Below are 13,819 nucleotides of genomic sequence, written 5' to 3' on the forward strand. Positions count from 1 at the left end.
CTTCCTCACTTTGGAAGGAGAGTGGCAATTTTGAAAATTGACTTTTTCCCTTTGACATTTATAATTTGGAAGGGAAAAAGATAGAAGATGAAACAGATCTCCAATGCAAGGTACAGCAAAAAGATTTGGTGAATGAACAGAAATTTCCTGATTACAAAAAAAACTAAAATATCATTCCTGAGATACATTATACCCCCTGACTCATTTCCTTTCCCTACCACTGCATTCAGCAGAAAGAATGTGTACTATTTGATAAAGAACTGAGCTTATCACAAACACCATACAATATACCCCATGCCTTCTCAATCATTGTCAAGCTAGCTTCAAGAAAATACTCCCAATTTATCACCAGAAGGTCTTCAGAGTAGCCATTCTCAAAGTAGCTATACAGCCCCCTGGGGGCCACAGCACATTTCAGGGGAACCACGGACTGAAATCATAAATTATTTGTTATGTTCATTATGTAGATGGTAGGAGAGAAGTACGGAAGAAACCAACTCAATGGCTGCTTCACAGGGAAGGGGGCCCATAAACTTTGAGCAGTCCAAAGGGGAGCATAGCCAAAACAAAGTTGAGAATGGCTGCTCCAGAGGACCAAACATTCATGGCCACTGCTGCACATCTACTGTAAATGCTGATGACTATTTCATCTCACTCCCACACTTTGGAAAGTTGAACCTGTTTATGTTCCTTCTTTCTGCAGACAGGCAGAAATTATGGTGAGAGGTCAGGAGAAAGGAAAAATACATCATCCACAATTTGAATGGCAGAGCAGACTCAATGGACAAAATGATCTCATTCTGTTCCTATATTGAATGGTCTAAATTGAAGAGCACTGTCTGGGAAACAGAAGAGTAGTTTTGTGACAGTCTGGAGTCAGTAGACTTGGCCACGTTCACGACTCAACTGAGGACCTGAATGAATGTTGTTAACAACTTCATCAGGAAATGTATGGATGAGTGTACCTCTAGTAAATATGTATGGGTGTACCCAAATCCGAAGATGAGGACAAATCAGGAGATTCACCACCCGCTGAAGACAAGATTTATGGTATTTAAATCTGGCAATTTGGAGTCATGCAGGTTGTCCAGATACGAGCTTGTGAAAACTATTACACAAAAAGCCAATTCCTGACAAAGCTGGAAGCTTAGGTAGACTCTTGGCCACTATGGCAGAGTGTGCATGACATCAATTCCTATAATGTAGCATCAGGACTGCAATGCACCACATTGAAATGAGCTCAACACCTTCTACTTGCTTCAAAAGGAAAAATATACAGCCCTTAATGACCTCGTGCTCTCACTCACTAAGGACAACACAAGAACTCTCAAGAGGTTGAACCAGCAGAAACCATCCATGTTAACTAGTGTACCATACTGGATGCTTAACACATGTGCAGACATTTTCAATTGCTCACCAAGGTCCCTTCCTGCTTCAAAAGGACATCTATCATACCAACGACCAAGAATAACAAAGGTGCCCTGCCTCAATGACAACCAGCCAGTGGTGTTCAGAGGTTACTTCTGACACATATCAACTTCTACCACTGGAAAGATCTGGGCCCATTTCAATTTGATTAATGCCACAACAAGTCAACAGCAGATGCCATCTTGCTGGCCCTCCACTCTACTAGGGTCATTAGAACTGCTACATCAGTCAGTTTTTCCTTGACTATTGCTCAGTGTTTAACGCCAAACCAACCTAAATTGATAACCAAACTCAGGAATCTGCTCCTTCCTTTCTATGTATCCTCAGCTTCATCAGCAGACCTCAATCAGTCTGGATTAGCAACATCTCTTCCTCTTCATCTCAAGGATGTGTGCTTCACCCCCTACTATATTCCTTGCTCATGACCATGTAGCCGTTCAGCTCCAACAAAATCTATATATTCTCTGATGACACCATCACTGTTGGCCAAATAATGATTAACGATGAATTAGAATATAGAATGGAGATCAAGAATCTGGCTGTATGGTGCCAAAACAACAATCTTGCTCTCAGTGTCAGCAAGATCAAGGAGTTGATTATAGACTTCAGGAATTAGAGGCAGAATCTATTCAAACCTCTTCATTGACGGAATGGCAGTGAAGAGGGTTAGTAGCTTCAAGTTCTCTGGCATTCACATTTCCTTCCTGAACCAGCACAGAGGCATCTGTAAAGAAAGCTAACCAATGCTTCTATATTCCAGGTAGTGAGGAGATTCAGCACGTCTTAAATACTCTAATCAAACTTCTGTACATTAGTTTGTCAAATATGTTCAGGAAAGTTTCCTTAATCAATTTGTAGAGGTCTCAACTTGAATGTAATACTGGATCTCCTATTACAGAACGAGCCAGGGCAGGTGACTGAAGTAGGTGTTCATGCCATTCAAGATAATGATGAAAAAAGTTGAGATACTAAATTGGAAAAGGCCAATTTTAATGGTGTGGATTGGGACAGGTTATTTTCTGCCAAAGGTATACTTGGAAAGTGGGAAGACTTCAAAAGGTGACATTCTGAGAGCACAGAGTTCCTATCAAAATTAAATACTAGACTAAAAGGGAACCTTAGTTTGAGAGATATTGAAGCCCTAGTTGAGAAGAAGGAGGAGGTCTATACAGGTATTGTCAGCAAGGACCAAATGAGGTATTTAAGGAGTATAAGAAATGCAAGAAAACACAAGAAATTAGAAGAGGAAAGAACAAAAAAGAGATTTTTGTGTCTGTATTTATTCAGGGGACACATAAACTCATGAGACGATTTCTTTCCACTCCAAATTATTCTAATTACTGCATTTCTGGCATCCACCATTCCTTCTACTCAATTTGTCAGATGAAACTCCCTGTCACAATTTATCTTTGTCTCATTGTTCTCTCAGCCAGCTTTCCCCCTTTCATAGACTTCCCAACGACAATGCCCATACCACAAATTACACAGCCCCATTTACTCATGTTCTTTCTACCTCTTATTGGCTTCAGTGGGTGACACAAAAAATATACAATTCTTACCCTTGTGTTCAAATGCTCTATGGCCTTGCTCCTCTGTGCTAATCACACTTATGTGTCATCCAATTCTGCATCCTCCCCCCCTCCACCCCCACACATTCCTGTTTTATCGCTTCAAAGAAAGTCTCAGTTACAACTAGAATCCTCACCCTTCCGAAATGAAAGGTAATTTGTCAAGCAGTCACCTCACTGGTGTTCTCAAATACGCTCACTAAAACTCTGCTGCTCTTCCTTTCGACGTAAACCAAATTCTTCATACCTTTACCAAAGTTTTTGATCACTACTCTCAACAGTTTCAATGTAGTGTTTCAGAGTTTAGTGTCAAAGTTTGTTTATTACTCCAAAGACACTAAATTAAAATAACTGACACAGCTTTCTGTTTGTACTCAATAATAGAACTTACTGAGGGGGAAGGGCCATTAGGGCAGGCAGAAATACAGAGTTCAAGTTACAATTTGCCATGATGAATGACAGAAGAGGCTCAAGGGGCCAAGTGACCTACAACTATTCAAACACCCGTATGCTACAGTACAATTCAAATTACTTTTCATGCCCTAGAGTACTACGCAAGCCACAAAGTGAATTTGAGTAAAACTGCTTAAAATACTATGCACACATCAACAGGATCAAATGTTTTAAATCAGCATGTTGCAGACTTGCACTTTCTTGTCCCAAATTGCTCTTTATTGTAACATCATCAGAATACTGTTTTTTAAAGACACGAAATGAAAGGATAGAACATGCACAGGCAGGTGGGATGAGCTAAGATTGCCATCATAACTGGTATAGACAGGGTGGACCAAAGGGCCTGTTCCTGTGCTGTTCAAATCAACGTAGTTAAATAGTAAACATTTTTGGGCCCCATCATTGATTTATGCCATTTATCGGCAGTGAGTTACATACTGCGAGTATAGTCTTTAACTTGATGTAACAATTTTTATAGATTCTGTCATAACTGGCAGAGAAACCCATCACAAATGAGGTGAGCATTTTACAAACAACCTTTCTTTTCAGAAGAACAACAGCTTGAATATCCGTCCCACTCCATATTTGATTCCCATCTTTGGCTTCACTGCACTGTTTAGATGAAGCCCAACACAAGTTTGAGGACTATGGTTCTCCTTCCTTGCAGCAATTTTTTGCAGAGGGCAGAATTTGCCAGTTTTAATTCAAGGCCATCAAACTGTAATAAGTAAAACCGCTGGTATCCATCCGGCACTTATGGGGAATGGTGGATGCCAGATAAGTGAATTTCCCAGTTGCTTGAGACTGCATGTGGTGTGATTGGTGAACTAACAGCAAGACGTGCCAATTTTAAACTTCCATATTATTTTACCTATTTCTGCAATTTTTGGCGATTGCTTGAATTTTGTAATAACAGGATTTTTACTCTATTAAATCAGTTTTTACTCTCTCGAAACAAATTACTGGACCTGTTACTTTCAGCATTTTCTTTTATTTCATTATTCCAACTGCATTCTGGGTCTCTGTTCCAGCAATTTTCAATTACTTTTTTTTCTCTCCACTACCCTAACTCATCTCCTTATTTACACATCATCTATGTTTAACAATCTTTCACCACCATCTTGACAACAAAAATGTCACCTGAATTTTCTTGATCACCATTCCATCTCAGCCAATTCCTTTGACCTCAGTATTCCTGTGGAATATTCCGGCCTCACTTGTCATGCGCAGTCAGCCACAGCAAAGATGGCATCGTGGGTCCTTCTCTTCCGGCGCAGACCGTAAATTCTGGGTCACGAGGGACAGGCTTTGGATAGCCTTAAAGGCTGCAGCGCAAACTTCAAAGTAAATCAGTTGTGCTAGAAGAGCTCACAGCTGCTGTCTAGTTCTTTAGCTGCGCTTCCACACAACACGCTACACTCCACACTTTACCCTGCAACTCCAAACATTTTTTCTCCTTCCAAATCCGATCAAAGATCATAAACCTACAATATTTCTCTCTTTATAAGATGCTGCCCAGCTTTCTAAAAATTTGCAGCATTGTGTTTATTTTTATATGAAAACACTGCTACATTTTGCAAAATAGTAACTCAAATTAAGAATTATGCAGTAAAGTAAGATTTTAGGTTGGTTTAATTATATAGTGTATTAGTTGACAGAAGATTAATATTGCCATTCAGCAAATTAATGAACATTTCATATCCACTTTTCCCACTTTTCCTCTGGACTCTGCATTGGTTTGTCATCTCCAGTAGCATCACAAAAATGGTTTTTGGCTAAGGAGTGGATTCATGGAAGGTTTAGTTCAAATTATAACAAATTGATAGAGGAAGTGTTGCCTTGTCAAAATGTCAGGGTCAATGCCAGAAAAATAAAATACGAATACAATGAAATTAAGGGCAAAATGATGAAAATATTGAGGTTGGACAGCATTTAACACCATTGACTTGAAATATTCAATTCAAGTGAAATGCTTGACATGTTTATATATTTAAAACAAGCATTATTTAAAAATTATACCAAATTTTTTAAAAATTCAAATGTTCTACGCTATCCATTTCAACTAAATATAGAGGGGCAAAGAATGTCATTTTCCACTTTGAAGTCATCTAACTCTTGATTAGGGTGAATTAAGAGCAAACAGGTTCTCAAAACTGCACACAAAGACAGTACACAAGCAATTTGTCAGTTACATTGCAACTGTCAATGTTCTTTAACTGAAGAATTTTGAAGAGAATAGGCCTCATTTCTTCAAATATTGTGAAATTGCTAGGATTACTTGAAGGAAAGCATGCAACATGCAAGGTGAACCAATATCATCCACTCGAGTTCTGGAATAAGCCTATTACTCAGGCTTTCATTGAGCAAATTAACACTGTACTGGCTATTGAAATTTCCACAATACAGTACAATTATAACCTTACCAGGTCAAAAGCACAACTACGGCAACCTCTAAACGCCAATATCTAAATTTATACAGACTTTCACGCTTGTGATTCAGAAGTTACTAAATTTTCCCTCAAGCTAAGAAACACAAATTGTCTCATGGTTTCCTATTCACAGGGATCAAATGAAATAAATACCAACATTCTGCAAAAGTGAGATTCTGCAGAGACCTAGAAAAACTTGGTGGCATTTTTTAACCAAAATATTCTTGTCTAAAACAAAAAAAATGCATCTTTTTTTTTAAAGATTGTGATTATTCAATAAATATGTTCCAAATATGAAGATTTATGTAGAAGGTGAACAAAATAATTCCTTTGTTTTCTTTGCCTTCTTTTCATCCACTTTAAAAGTCTCGTGCTGGGCCATTAGTAAACAGTATAACATTTGAAAAGTAATGATATTAAATTTGCTGTTTGCTGCAAAATTTTATTGAGTTACAGTAAACCTCATCATCATTATTTCAAAAGATCAGGTCACTCTATTCTGTACTATAATTTAGAAAGAATTCTTACAGTCATATGTTTTAATGAATATTTTCATAATACAGTATACCAAATCTTGTATACAGCAGCACCAAAAAAAAATGGATTACAGCATTATGTTTTCACTTCAATCAAGGTGTCTGCAGGTCTTTCATGTTTTATTCCTTACACTATTAACACTGGTTTTATCTACTACCCACAAACTTATAACAATTACATTTGTGCATAGTCAAATGAATTTTATCAAAATCATTTTGCTGCCTATGGAAAAGATGTGCTACCCACTCAATATCAACCAACTCAGATGTCTCCTCTTCCGTCTTGCCAGTTTCTGCTGCAGTTGGGTGGAAACAACCTTACCAAATCTTTTTCTAAATGGTTAATCTGTAGTGGAGGAATCCTGAACCCAATCACTATTTTGTTGAGTACAGAAGAGAAAAAATTTGTTAATTGCTCAAAAGATTAGACTGATGGAACGCTCATTCATGTTAAAAGCGGTAAGCTTTTGGAATTCACTGCTCAAAATGGTGGGAGGTAGAAGCCAGTTGAACACCTGATGTGCTATGTTAAACAAAGAGTCTTAAAAAAGGAAATCAATCGAAATAACACTTTTTGGATCTAGGCTGAATAGATGTCTCTTGCACCCTAGGTATCTGATGATTCTTTGATCACAGCCAAGCCAAACAAAGTCCGGCAAAAGCATATTTTCAGTTAGAAGTGGCTGGATCTCATGAGCAAAAACTGGATATATTTCTCTCCTTAGGTTCCAGCATTGCACAAAAATGGAATAATCAAGCACAAAGGCAATGGACTGAACGAGATCTACCAAATCAAAAACCACCACTGTATGTCAACTTCAGCAGCCAACCTTTCATGAAATAATCGATTTTAAATATTGAACCAAATCATCTTAAATAGTTCAAACACACACATTGTAAAATATTTTAAAAATTGCAAAAAAAATTAATCTGCATCAGACACCTATTATTCCCACAAGATCTGTCTTATGACAAGATGCCATAGATTTGCAAAAGGTACATTATCATTTTTGTCACAAGTGCAATTGAATTTTTTTTGTTCTCTAAATATTTATTCTCCAATAATCCAAATTTCAGAACTTGTCATGTTACATCTGGTATCAATCACAAACAAATCAAATGGCAAGTCGTGACTGGAAAGTATTTTCTGACAATCCAGTTAAGATTCTCAAAATATATACAGGTGGGTATTTCGGAACCAATTCATTTCTTCCCTCCTTCCTCCCTCGCGGAAATGAACAATGAAATTGACACTGCCTGTACAACTGATGAATGGAACATCTTCTTCTGCTCCAGAGCAATACATCCTACTTTTAATATTCGGAAATTCCCGTTATTCCCACACGTTGTGATATTTGATCAGCTATTGCGATGTTTCAAATACACAGACCCTGGTCTATTTCAAAGACTCAATTATTCTGTAAATCATGCGAATTTCAAGTCACACAAAACATGATTGTTAGACTGTACGCAAGGCTACACTGAATTCTTCTTTTCGATATTCAATGATGTGTCTGACATCTGATTCCAATAGTAACTTAGATGAAAAGGGTCGAAATGGTTTATTTATTTGCAGAAAAGGCTAAGACATAGGGAGACATTGTTTGGCTTTTTTGCACAATTACAATGTCGACATTCCAAAGCCTCAAATTACTGCATATTCTTCCAAAATACAACGACACTCACTTGTAGTGTAATGTTCACCAAGACGCGGTGGGGTCTCATTAACTATCTGATGAAAGTCTTTCCTCCTGCCCGTTAATAGAAGCCCACCGACATCGCGATCACCCCCAAGCCCGGGGACCGAAGCAGAGTTACCTGGTGAAGCAGCAGTAGCCGCGTCTCTCCGGCCCCTCCACGCTGCTCCCTCGCCCCGGGATTTCCTGTGCTGCTTGTCCGGGATTACCCGTCCCCCCCACCCCTCCCTCCTCAGTCTCCACGCATGGTGTCGGCCTTCCGCTGATACGATCGCAGGAAGCAGGCTGCGTGTGTGCAACGGGACACAGCAGTGGCGACTCCTTCCCCCACTGGCCCGACACTGTCCCGCCTCTGCCGACCACACCCAGGATCCGGGACTTAAGCGACAACTTTGGAGGGGGGGGGGAGATCAGAGATCTGACAGCCCGTCCTCCACACTCGGCGACCAACCACGTCCCCCTCCGCAATAAAATCCCTCAACAAAATTTAAGTAAAACTCACCGCCTCACCCTTTACAAATTGTCCCAAAAATGCCCTCACCCCCACCCCGGCCGTAAACCCTGAAATAACAGTGAAGGAGACACAGGTAGAGTGAGCAGTTCCATGAAAGAGTGGTCATTAAAAGTCAAACTAGGCGACTGAAAACGCCGGAGTGTATCGCAGTATTTCGTTCTGGTTTGGGTTAGGGTCATGGGCCGTGGGGCAGGGCGTTCAGGGCTTGGCCAGCATTTGGAGGAACAGGAGCTCCCCTCACGTAGCTTTCTTTTTTTAATATGTTTTATTGGGTTTAACATACAAATCCTACATATAAAAACTTCCAATTTAACAAATAGCATGTCATATCACCAATTAATGCAAATGTAATTCAAAATACCTACCCATATTTGTTCATTATTTCTTAAAAATAATTCTGGATAGAAACCAAATAAGTTGCTTTATACAATCTTATGGTCAAGACATAAGAGTAATTTCTGCCTGACTAGGTGATCTAAGACAGCCAGAATTCAACCCATATATAGAGTAATTTCTGCCTAACTAGTTGATCTAAGACAGCCAGAATTAAACCCATAGAGAGTCATTTCTACCTAACCAGGTGATCTAAGACAGCCAGAATTAAACCCATAGAGAGTCATTTCTACCTAACCAGGTGATCTAAGGCAGCCAGAATTAAACCTATAGAGAGAGTCATTTCTACATAACCAGGTGATCTAAGACAGCCAGAATTAAACCCATAGAGAGTTATTTCTACCTAACCAGGTGATCTAAGACAGCCAGAATTAAACCCATAGAGAGTCATTTCTACCTAACCAGGTGATCTAAGGCAGCCAGAATTAAACCTATAGAGAGAGTCATTTCTACATAACCAGGTGATCTAAGACAGCCAGAATTAAACCCATAGAGAGTTATTTCTACCTAACCAGGTGATCTAGACAGCCAGAATTAAACCCCTATAGAGAGTCATTTCTACCTAACTAGGTGATCTGCCAGAATTAAACCCCTATAGAGAGTCATTTCTACCTAACTAGGTGATCTAAGACAGCCAGAATTAAACCCCTATGGAGAGTCATTTCTACCTAACCAGGTGATCTAAGGCAGCCAGAATTAAACCTATAGAGTCATTTCTACATAACCAGGTGATCTAAGACAGCCAGAATTAAACCCATAGAGAGTTATTTCTACCTAACCAGGTGATCTAAGACAGCCAGAATTAAACCCATAGAGAGTCATTTCTACCTAACCAGGTGATCTAAGGCAGCCAGAATTAAACCTATAGAGAGAGTCATTTCTACATAACCAGGTGATCTAAGACAGCCAGAATTAAACCCATAGAGAGTTATTTCTACCTAACCAGGTGATCTAGACAGCCAGAATTAAACCCCTATAGAGAGTCATTTCTACCTAACTAGGTGATCTGCCAGAATTAAACCCCTATTGAGAGTCATTTCTACCTAACTAGGTGATCTGCCAGAATTAAACCCCTATTGAGAGTCATTTCTACCTAACTAGGTGATCTGCCAGAATTAAACCCATATATAACCAATTATCTAGAAGGGAATCAAAAGGAAACCAAATCTAATCTCGCCCTTCCTTCTCCTCAAGGTTACCTGATAGCAAGGAGTGAAAAGAGAGGGATCAAACAGCGACCTTCAGAAACTAGTCAAGAGAATCGCCGGGCATCCAGATCCACATGGGGATGCGCTCATGATTGGGCGGGTTGGAGACATGTGGCCGCCCCTCACATGGGGGACTCGAGCCGCCCACTTTCTTTTGTCTGAAACTGCGTGTTGCAGCGAGGCGCATGGATTCCCTCGGACCTTGGTGGTTGCCATGGGAACCGGGGCTCTGACGTCGCCAAGCGCTGCGAGCTGCAGTGTAGCGACTCGCTTCCCCCCTTCCGGGTGCGCTGGGTGGGCCGGTGCAGGCGCTGGTTCGGATGGCTGCGATCAGGACGGCTGGCCACGCCGCTCAGCACTCGCCAGACTTTCTCTGGTCCGCTGACGTTAGTTGCACCTGCCCCGCAGCGATCCCAGCAGTGGCTTTGAAAGCCGACACCTCGTCAGCCGAGCTCGGAGATTACAGAAAGTTTCGGGAATTTCGACAGTTCGCAAAACGTCTCAGCTGCAGATTTCCGGCATGCTCCAGCCCATTATTAGATCGGGTTGACGTTCGGATCGTTGGCCGCGAATATCAACTTAATGTCAACAATTACATCTTCTTTCCACCGGCAAAAGACCACGTCGGGGTTCCCCCAGATTTATGAAATACCATTAAAATCGCGGTGATGCCGACCTCGTTAAATCTAGGATTTAACGTTACAGCACGTTACAGCAGGCAGCACTTTCTTAGGATGTGTCTACATGATGAGTCTAAATATCTTTAGAGAGAGAGAGATGTCAGTCAGTGTGTCCTGGAATGGCATTTTCCTTCTTCATCCCATATTCTTACTTCTTCTTTGGCTTGGCTTCGCCGACGAAGATTTATGGAGGGGTAATGTCCACATCAGCTGCAGGCTCCTTTGTGGCTGACAAGTCCTATGCGGGACAGGCAGACACCAAGGGAAAATTGGTGGGTTGCGGTTGGGTGTTGGGTTTTTCCTCCTTTGTCTTTTGTCAGTGAGGTGGGCTCTGCGGTCTTCTTCAAAGGAGGTTGCTGCCCGCCGAACTGTGAGGCGCCAAGATGCACGGTTTAAGGCAATAACAGCCCACTGGCGGTGGTCAATGTGGCAGGCACCAAGAGATTTCTTTAGGCAGTCCTTGTACCTCTTCTTTGGTGCACCTCTGTCACGGTGGCCAGTGGAGAGCTCGCCATATAACACGATCTTGGGAAGGCGATGGTCCTCCATTCTGGAGACGTGACCTACCCAGCGCAGTTGGATCTTCAGCAGCGTGGATTCGATGTTGTCGGCCTCTGCCATCTCGAGTACTTCGATGTTAGGGATGAAGTCGCTCCAATGAATGTTGAGCATAGACAGAGCCGTTGTCATACCCACACTCCTGTTCAGCTCCGAATCATGGGTCCTCTACCAGCATCACCTACGGCTCCTAGAATGCTTCCACCAGCATTGTCTCCGCTCCATCCTCAACATTCATTTCATATAACCTTATAACAATTACAGTACGGAAACAGGCCATATCGGCCCTTCTAGTTCGCACCAATTGAAATGAAACTCCACTCGTTCCACCTACCTGATCCCTGCCCATAACCCTCCAACCGCCTCACATCCATGTACTCATCCAACCTCCAATTAATTGACAAAATTGACCTTGCTGCAAACACCTCTTCTGGATACATGAGATTCCATCTGTTTGAGGATGGGTCGTCCACCTGGACTGATCTCATAAACCCTGTGCTCATTTCTAATCAGATCTGAAAGGGTGTTATTGGAATAAATAAAATATCAGTCATTTGTATAAAAAATTCATTAATCCCAGATGTAATTTTTCCAGAGTCAAATTTAAATATAAAACTGGGCAGAATGTTCAATTGTCAGGGAAAAATCTGGATTACTGGACACAACCCTCATGAAGCATTGGAAATCTGTCATCAATTAATTTCCGAACTCCAAAATGTAAGCTCGCCTCTTTTTGAGGCCAAAATAATTCAGTAAAATGATTCTTCATGTAAAATCTTGGGCTTCGGGAGCAGTCACGTGATGGGGTAGTGGCCGGTAGGGTAAGAAAAGAAGAGAAAAAAGTGTGGTGGTCCACCACAGGCCTACTGGAGGGGGCAACCTCTGTTCCTGCAGGAGTGTACCTCCAGCCTACTGGAGGGGGCAACCTCTGTTCCTGCAGGAGTGTACCTCCAGCCTACTAGAGGGGCAACCTCTGTTCCTGCAGGAGTGTACCTCCAGCCTACTGGAGTGGGCAACCTCTGTTCCTGCAGGAGTGTACCTCCAGCCTACTAGAGGGGCAACCTCTGTTCCTGCAGAAGTGTACCTCCAACCTACTAGAGGGGCAACCTCTGTTCCTGCAGGAGTGTACCTCCAGCCTACTGGAGTGGGCAACCTCTGTTCCTGCAGGACAGGACAACACCTGGCACCCAAGAAGGAAAAAGTAAAATCAACGGGAAAAAAAGAAGATGCCGGAAAAGAAAGGAGAAGGCCTTAACCTGCTCGAAGAAACAGGGAGCCGTGGTGAAGAGCACCCGATTTCCGAGGTTGGTGACGGCCCCGCAGAGTCGTGACCCCCCCAACTGCTGGAGTGCAAAAATGGCTCTCTGAGCCAAACAAAAGTGCGCAACTGCGCATGCGCGAGGAAGCAGTGCGCAATCTAAGGTAAAGGAAAACATCGACGGGAGGGGGGCTTAGCCGAGGAGCGGGCAACCACGGCGCGACCAGCTGAGGGACGCCCGACACCAGGGCTCTCAGCTGGGAAATGGGGAAAGCGGCAGGAGAGGGGGGAAAGGAAAGAAGAGCAGCAGCAGGAGGCTCAGATGAGCAGCTCAGAAGAAGAGGACCAACAGCAAGAGGCCAAGCAAGAAGAGGCCCGACAAAGTGAGACAAGCAACTCATCAGGAAAGTTTGAAGAGACACAGATACAAAAAAGAGAAGAAGACACAAATACAGGTACAGACACAGAAGAAGACCAACATCTTCACAGGGAAATAGAAGGTAAAACAGATGGACAGAATATACATAAAGCTTTTTTTCAAGAACAAATGAGAGCATTAAAAGAATGGTTGTCATTAGAATTTAGTGCAATTAAAGGGAAAATTAAAAGAACAGAAGATGAAGAACGAGAAACGGCTGTAAAAATGGAAGTAAACGACTTAAGAACAAAATTGGAAGAAAGTGATAAAAAACTTAGAGTCACAAGAGTTGTTAGCTCAGAAAGTTGATACGTTGGAAAATCATAGCAGGCAAAACAACACAAAAATAGTGGGCCTAAAGGAAGATGAAGAATGCACAGAAATGAAGGAATTTATAAAAGAATGGATCCCAAAGGTCCTGAGAAATGCAGGAAGGAATGGAAATAGAAAGGGCACACAGAACACTAGCTCCGAAACCACAGATACATCAAAAAACCAAGATCCATTTTATTAAAATTTTGAGATATACGACAAGAGAAAATATACTGGAGCGGGCAAGAAATAAAATTAGAGAAGACAATAAATCATTGGAATACAAAGGTCAAAATTTTTTTTTTTTTTTTACCCAGACATAAGTTTTGAACTCTTAAAGAAGAGGAAGGAGTTTAATACAGCAAAA

At 41.5% G+C, this 13,819-nt stretch overlaps 1 protein-coding gene across 3 annotated transcripts in view; it reads right to left on the reverse strand.

Annotated features, from left to right (window-relative positions):
• LOC138742492 (guanine nucleotide-binding protein subunit beta-4) overlaps window positions 1-10,445 on the reverse strand; it is a 34,346-nt gene extending 23,901 nt beyond the window's left edge. Inside the window, exon 1 of one of the 3 annotated variants that reach the window (XM_069896978.1) lies at window positions 10,258-10,445. The gene's annotated coding sequence lies outside the window, so the exon portion shown is untranslated. Of the gene's footprint in view, window positions 1-8,232; window positions 8,438-10,217 lie in introns of those variants that run through there. The other 2 variants (XM_069896975.1, XM_069896977.1) reach the window with 2 other exon arrangements.
• Window positions 10,446-13,819: the final 3,374 nt, after the last annotated feature.

This window comes from Narcine bancroftii, chromosome 9, assembly GCF_036971445.1.
Source record: "Narcine bancroftii isolate sNarBan1 chromosome 9, sNarBan1.hap1, whole genome shotgun sequence".
Lineage (NCBI taxonomy): Eukaryota > Metazoa > Chordata > Chondrichthyes > Torpediniformes > Narcinidae > Narcine > Narcine bancroftii.